Source organism: Spinacia oleracea, chromosome 2 (genome assembly GCF_020520425.1).
Source record: "Spinacia oleracea cultivar Varoflay chromosome 2, BTI_SOV_V1, whole genome shotgun sequence".
NCBI lineage: Eukaryota > Viridiplantae > Streptophyta > Magnoliopsida > Caryophyllales > Amaranthaceae > Spinacia > Spinacia oleracea.
The window spans coordinates 82,523,076-82,531,233 of record NC_079488.1 but is presented as its reverse complement, the minus strand read 5'-3'; the positions used below and the strand labels follow the sequence as shown (position 1 = coordinate 82,531,233).

At 35.2% G+C, this 8,158-nt stretch overlaps 1 long non-coding RNA gene across 2 annotated transcripts; it reads left to right on the top strand.

Moving 5' to 3' along the window:
* The first annotated feature begins 1,137 nt into the window (after positions 1-1,137).
* On the top strand, positions 1,138-5,662 carry LOC110800115 (uncharacterized). 2 transcript variants are annotated; one of them, XR_008927198.1, is made up of 5 exons: positions 1,138-1,533; positions 3,617-3,710; positions 3,845-4,161; positions 4,366-4,462; positions 5,448-5,662. It is a non-coding gene; the product is annotated as an uncharacterized lncRNA (long non-coding RNA). The 2 variants fall into 2 exon arrangements; XR_002536546.2 differs by having other exon boundaries at positions 4,360-4,462.
* The last annotated feature ends 2,496 nt before the right edge of the window (positions 5,663-8,158 follow it).

Sequence of the window (8,158 nt, the reverse complement as noted above, 5' to 3'; positions counted from 1 at the left end):
GTTCTATTATTTTATCTTTAGTGGTTGAAAATGGATCGAAGTTGGATGTATGCTAAACGAATTTCTACAAGGTTCTTAAAAGGGATTCAAGAGTTCAATAAGGTTGCTTTGAAACATCAATCAGAACATGAATCATGTTTGATTCTGTGTCCTTGTTGTGATTGCAATAATTCAAGGGGGTATCGCGATATTGATGATCACTTAGTTCGTCGCGGTTTTAAGGGTAACTACACAAGTAACACAACGAGGACATGGCATGGTGAGAGCATATATCAAGCAGTAAGCTCTAGTATGTCGAGCTCGAGTCAGCATAAAAGAAGGGGGACAAAGCCGCTCCTAGAGAAAGCATGAAGCTTGTATGTAACCATGAACAACGGTGGACACGAAGAACAAGGGAAAAGAAAATGGGAAGGTAAGGGAAGATAAGATTGGAAAGGGAAGCACCCAAAGGGCGAGGAGCCGAGGTGGAAAGGGGAAAACCCTAAAAAAGGGGAAGTAGTGAAGAGGGATAAGGGACGGTGGATGAAGAGTTGTTGGTCATTTACTTTGCAGCAACGTGTCAACGGATGAGAAAGAGGGTAAAATCATAAATAGTAAGAAACCTAAGGGCTTTTCAAGTACTACACTATTGTATGAATAGTGAAAACATACTCCTTGGTTTTAAAAGGTTGTAAGATGTACATGTTTGATTAAGGAGCTAGACTTTCTCAAGAGGAAAGTGATTACTAGAGACAATATTTTTTTATGCGGATATCGAGATGAGAAATTATTTATTATAGAAATCATGTTATTGAGGTGATTCAGAGAATATTGAATCATATTTATTTTGGGATATTGTGTTATTTAAAGGAATGTTATTTGAGGATTATTTTATTTGTAGGCCCATACCCACCGGTCCAACACTACTACATTTCTAATCAAATGCGACAGTTTAGAAAAGTTTAATGCGACACCTCACATAGAACCGTCGCAATAGATGAGGCTAATGCAACGGTTTCCTCTATAATACACCATGAAGTTGGACTAATGCGACGGTTGTGATAAATCGTCGCATTAGATTGTCTAATGCAACGCCTTTTGAGCCTTATATAACGCCTGTGAACATAATCCCCCAAAATTTTAAACCCCCGCCCTTAGTCAATTTTCCCCCAAAATTTTAAAACCCCGCCCTTGTAAAATTTCCCCCAAAATTTTTATACAGCTTGAATTGTTACCAAAAAAACAAGAAGAACGAAATGGCAAACAGAAATTAAAAAATACAGAGAATAATTATTCTAGAGAGAGGAGGGAGACTCGAGAAATTCATCAATTAGGTCGACGGTTCTTCATCGCAATTCACAATTCGCAATTCGCAATTCACAATTCGCAGTTCGCAGTCACAGTTCTAGGGTTTAGAGGATCTGCAATTCGCAAGTGGAGGGTTTAGAAGGTCTGAAACATCACCAAGAAGAAGAAAGGGGACGACGAAGGAAGGAGACAGATCAGCCCATTCAAGCTGTAATCCCGTACAACAGATTCAAAAACTTTCGCAAGGTTTGCTATTTCGATTAAATTTCTGTCCTGAATTGCGTTTAGGGTTTGCTATTTACGATTTTGATGATTTGCAATTATAGGTGTTAACATGTCATCTCTTTACAATTTCAATTGGTGCAATTCATTTCAAAGATGAATTTGATTTTCGCACCCCTTTGTGCTATAACGTTGTCTGATTCGGTTTTTGTTTTTCCTGAGCAATTTTATTTTACTTGAGTCTGTTTTTCGTGTGCAATTTTTTTAATTGATTCGTAATTTGATTCTGTTTTTTGTTTTTTCCTGAGCAGTGTGTTGGTGTTAAAGTTGAGAGTTGGTGTAATTTATGTTAAGGTTATTCTCATAGTTTGGATTTCTGAATGTTGGAATTGTTGACCGTAGCCCATAGAAATCCTTAATTAGCGAGCTACCATCTAGATAACAATTTTAACTTCTACTGGATTATGATGTTCAGCTGTTTTGGTTAGTATTTAGAGACAGCGGTAAACAATCCGTGGGGGGAAGCTTTTTCACTAATTTGACATGGTTGAGACAAGATGTAGGTAATAAAATCTACACCAGCCTTGCTTGTTATCTTTTGTTGGTCTTTACAAGGTTTTGATTTTTTCAGCTTGTGTGTGTAACTTGTCCTGCATTGTTTAATCAAGTACTCCAAACCCGCTCTAGAGCTGAGGAAGTACTACTAGGTTTCAACAGAACCTTTATTAGACTAATATGAGTTTCCAACTAGTGGATAGGCCGCCATAAGATCAGATTCGTTGCATACTAGTTCCAGGGAGATTTAACAATTCTACAATAGCTGATACAAATCAATACTTTACAAACCACAAACTAATCTAGGAAACTTGCATCTTCTTGAGGCTAATCCAGAAGAAGCAGTTCTATAATAGAAGAAAAATAAGAGTTACATTTTTTTTGCTTTCGTATGGGTGAACTGGTGATGCAAGCCTGTAGCCTCCTGATTTTTTTATTGTATTTCTTTCGTGTTTTCTTACTCTGGTTGTTATGTGAACTGTTAGTTTGAGCTGAACCTTGGTTTATGAATATATCTTTCGGAAATTACCTACTAATGGATAGTGGGACTCATGGGAGTATATATCATATTATTATTTGTTATTATATACTTCGTATATAGAAAAAGCCATTGTTAAACATGTTATTCTAACCTGTACCAGATTGTTTTATGGTTAGTGATTAATTTTTCTCTGTATGTGATTGCTCCCTCCGTGGCCATAGTAGGAGGAATCTACTTATTTATTTTTATCAAGCTCTCAGAAGTCATATCTTACTAGAGTGATTTATAGCCTGATGTTCAATAGACACCCATCTAACTACCTTCTGAGATTTCGAAGGAAGTGTTTACCTTCCAAGCCCACATAACAACATACGAATGTGCATGTAATTAGGTTAGCTGATTAATCTTTCTATTTATTTTTGCCTTGAATCAAAGTATTGTTAACATGTTTTCCTTGTCTTATTCTCTACGTTATAGGTACCTAAATACTTGAATATGAAATAAGTCTTTACTTACCCCCATGTTTAGTTGTAGCTAATGTATAACCTAAATGCAATATAGTCAGATATGCTTGAATTTCCCTTTTCTCAACAAATTTTTCATATGGTGTTCAGTAATGGCCACATGTTTCAAATTAAGGTTTCTTAGACCTTTAGATTATGAATTTTCTGAGTTGAAGCCAGCAAGAAAGAGTAACTTTTAAATCTGACTTTCTCAAGTTATAACCATGAGAGCGAAGTTGTGTTTGAACTGATAGCTACTCCAAATTAACCCGTTCAAGGCTGCTAGAATTAATTCATATAGTACCGAAACCTATTTTTTCTAGGTTATAGAGTGTTAAGCTTGAGTAGGTATAGCTGTTTTTCTTGCTGTACATAATCATTGTTGCTGCACTTTTTCTTTTCTTGTGATAAGAAGTCATATGCTGATGTTTTTTCATTTTTTGTCTCGCCATTAAGATACATGGAGAGTTTTGCAAGCCTCTCATTTTGTGGTATCCCAACTCCCAAGAATATGCATTATGAAGTATACGTATTTGATTTTGACATTGAAGGCCACCCGCATTTACAGGATGCCATTTCGAGATGACCTTTCTCTAGGTCTTATAATGAATGCAAAAGGCTTCATTGAGTTGGCATTATTGAATCACAAAATGAAAGATAGCGTAAGACTTCAATCTTCTTTTCTATCATATATATAATTGATTATATATATGATCTTACCAGTACATACTTCATAGAACTTATCTTAATTAGTCGTAAATCTCAACTTAAAAACTAGATTGTGTTACTTTTGCAGGGGATGTCTGATGAGGGTTTGTGATAATGATCATATCAGTGGTGTTCATGACAGGAGTATTGTCGCCAGTTGTAAAGATTCTTTATGATCCATCAAGAAGATATATGGATTTTAAGAGGACCATAAGGCACAATAAGAGAGATGAAGAGCTACGCATTTTGGCATGTGTACATAGTGCAGACAATGTAAGGGAAGTTATGAGTGTGGTGCATGTCTCCAATCCCACGAAAGCAAGTCCTATTAATTAACTTAACAGTCATGCATCTGACAAGGCTATTAACTCGGCAGTGTATCTGCGGGAAGACAGAAAACTTATTGTAAGTAGACGCATATACATATAACTTGTTGATTTTGTGCATGACTTGTGAGAATTTGCTGCTTACAATAAGTTGAAAGGAATAAAACAAGAAAAGCTGCATGAAAATAACTTGAATCCAATGAACTTATTATGTGACAACAGTTTTATCTCTGCACTGTAATCTGATTGTTACTTCTGTCCACTGAACTGGTGGAAGAACCAGATGATGAGTCAACATCTGAGTATGATGGAGGCGAGAATGAGGATGAAACTACTAGCAACATGAAAATTGAAAATTTTTCACCTGTCATAACAAAAAGGTAAAAAATTGAAACTACACTATTTTTGCAGAAGTCATAGATCTGTTGTCTATGCTGCTGACTGCTGACTGCTGTCTCCATATGTTATTGTCTATGCTCCAGCCATGTTATAACCAAGTAAAATATGTCTAGCATAAGTAGAGTTTACATCTTTTCTACATTGTTAAGCCAAAAGGTCTGCTGCTCTGTTTGTGCTTCTTGCTCCCTGCTCTAGCTCAATGTTGTTGTTAGCCATGTGCCTCAAGAGCCTCCCTGCAAGCATTTATCATATGAAAATTATCATCCTTTGCACTTGAGTCTTGCAAGATGATGTCTACTGCCTGCTTAGAATCAGAGCAGATAGTTACGTTTCTCCAATCTCTGTCATAGATGATTTGTAGTCCTATGTAGATGGCTTTGATTTCTGTCATGAGAGTCGATTTTAACCTGCATTTCTATTGGTTACCAAGCCTCCAAGAAACTTGGTAATCTCTAACAATACCTTCCAATCCCTGCATCTTTACCAGATTTGGTGAACGAGACATCACAATTGAGTTTGAGCCAAAGTGGGGGTGGGGGTTTCTAGGTGGGCTGATTTGTGGGGTTTGGGGCTTGAGTGCGTGGGAGGCTGCAACTTCTCGAGGTATGAAATACTTGAATTAAGAATGGATTCCGGCATAAGAACACATTGCATATAATAGTTGAATGTAGCTGGCTGCCAAACTGTTGGAAAAGGTAAAATTAGGCTCAGTTTAAAGTTTAGATTGTCTAAATCCGTTTATAATTAAGGGAAACTTCAGTGTGAAAGTTCAGCTTATTTATCAAATGAGCCAAGCTCAAAGTTATTGATGTTTTATTGCAAAGCTTGTTAGTCTCAGTTCACAATGTGCTTGTGTTGATGAAATCTGTTGAGTTCCTTGCTATTATATCGGTTGAAGGTTATTATATTATTTATCGTGTTTTAGCTAGTCTTTAACTTGAGCCCATTCGTGATTCAAACTTGTAGGAGCATGGTGAGCTAAATGGAAGAGAAATGCAGATCTAGCAAATGAGACGGTGGAGGCTCTTGTTTGTTTTTGAGTCATTTGATTTTCATTTTATGTATTTTTTCATTAAAAACACTAAATTAATTAGTGAATAACTATTTTATAATGCATGTGTCCTATGGGCACTAATATTGTAATATTACTCTTAAAGTCAATGAAAATCTTTTGTTATTGACATCATTTCTTAAATTATAATAAAATAATAATAAGGAAAATTTGGTAATATTAATCCAACCTTTGGCCGATTTTCTTTTATAAAGCCCACCTACGACATATTTTTTAATAATCCCACCTATACCACCCAACGACTTTTATTGGGCCTAAAACGTCATAAACCTATTGTAGGCGATAATATGTCCCTACGTGGAAGTACTCTCCCTCGATATATTCAGCCATCATCATCAAATCATCACCATCTCGATGATTTTTTCACCGGTTATCGGTCACTTAAGCCCAATAAAAGTCGTTGGGTAGTAAAGGTGGGATTATTAAAAAATATGTCGTAGGTGGGATTAATAAAAGAAAACCGGCCAAAGGTTGGATTAATATTACAAAATTTTCCAATAATAATAATTACAATTATTATTATGAATAAATGAAGCCGTTGCATTAGGTGTCCAACAATTTTTTTTGACAATAAATTACCGTTGCGTTAGGGAAAAGGGCGTTGCATTACTTCATAAGCCATCATACACACCCGTCGCATTAGCTAAAACTTCTGTCGCATTAGCTAAAATACCCGTCGCATTAGATAAAACTTCCATCGCATTAGCTAAAATACCCGTCGCATTAGCTAAAGTGCTAATGCGACGCCCCATCTAACGACCGTCGCATTAGATGTCCACCTAATGCAACTGTAGTAATTTACCGTCGCATCAGGTCACTGATCGTTGCATTAGGCCTAATGCAACGCCACAGGATGCAAGGGTCATTTGTCGTCGCATTAGGTCTAATGCAACGGATTTTCATGCCTAATGCAACGATATTTGGCGTTGCATCTGATTAGAAAATCATAAATAGTAAGAAACCTAAGGGCTTTTCAAGTACTACACTATTGTATGAATAGTGAAAACATACTCCTTGGTTTTAAAAGGTTGTAAGATGTACATGTTTGATTAAGGAGCTAGACTTGCTCAAGAGGAAAGTGATTACTAGAGACAATATTTTTTTATGCAGATATCGAGATGAGAAATTATTTATTATAGAAATCATGTTATTGAGGTGATTCAGAGAATATTGAATCATATTTATTTTGGGATATTGTGTTATTTAAAGGAATGTTATTTGAGGATTATTTTATTTGTAGGCCCATACCCACAGGTCCAAGGATTATTTTTGCCTAATTCTGTTGCTAATGATGAGTTAAGTGCGATTTATGACCGATAATTAAGGTACTGAAAAATCGGGGCGTTACAACCCACATGCCTCGCTTATCCTTTAACTAATTGATTATGAATATGTCAACATTAATTTACAAATAACCTACATATTATATTATAATGTTTTTTTTATTTACTCAATTACTCTTATTAGAAAACCTAATTGTGAAAGAATCTAGAATAGAGTTTTAAAATTCAAAACTCTCTTACCAAAAAATAAAATATTTAGTCTAAAGGTGAGTTTGTGGCGGTTGTGAATTAATGGGCGTGTGATGGAGCGGGGATGAATTTTAATTTTTATCCCTCGAGAGGGGGAATGATAGGGGTGTGTACCGTACTTACGTGGGTGGCGAGGATGAGGATGAGATTTGTGAGGGGAGGGGGGGGGGGTTGGTTGGGGCCGAGGCCCCACCTAAAAGTAATCTCTGGATTAATAAAGTAATTGACGAAGGTAGGTGTTAATTGATTAGGTAATGAGGTAGATGGAACGAATACGTATTAAGTGAGTACGAATATCGAAGTTGAGGTGGATGAGAATAACTTATGCTTGACATAAGTGATGATCGAATGAGGGAAAAATAATTTTTTTATATATCCTTATTTTTTTTAAAATATTTTTAATAAAAATATACCAAATGGGGTAGTAACAAATTTATCAATCAATAATTTTAATTAAGAGGATATCTATAAACTATATTTTGATGATAATTATCTACCACAATAATTTTTTTTACAAGGTTTACCGCTATAATTTACATTTCATATAAATTTATAGTTAGATGATAAACCGTACGTGCATCGCACGGGTACTATACTAGTTATACTTCTATTTTTACAACTTCAAATTTCACCTCTATATAAATCACAATTCTCAACAAAATCACAAGCCCACCAAAAAAATTAACACTTTAAAAAATAGTCTAACAACCACTATATATATAATTGCTCGTCTTTAAACGGGTTCAAAAGCTAATTCTTATTAATAGGTCACCCATCCTCAATCAAATAATAACAAAAAGTTTCAACCAAATTGATTATCACAATAGTATTATTAATATCAATATTTATTATAACGAAGTACCTTTTTATTTTATTTTTATAATATTGAACCACTCGATACAAAGAGATCTAACTAGTATTTATCCCAAACATATATTTTAAACCACTTGATTTTGTATAAATTATACAAGTATATCCCATCATGAGCTGCTTTCCAGATACAATGACGGCCACCACATTTTCTATCAATGAATTCTTGATTATCAACGAATGCATCAAACGTTTTTCTTCCG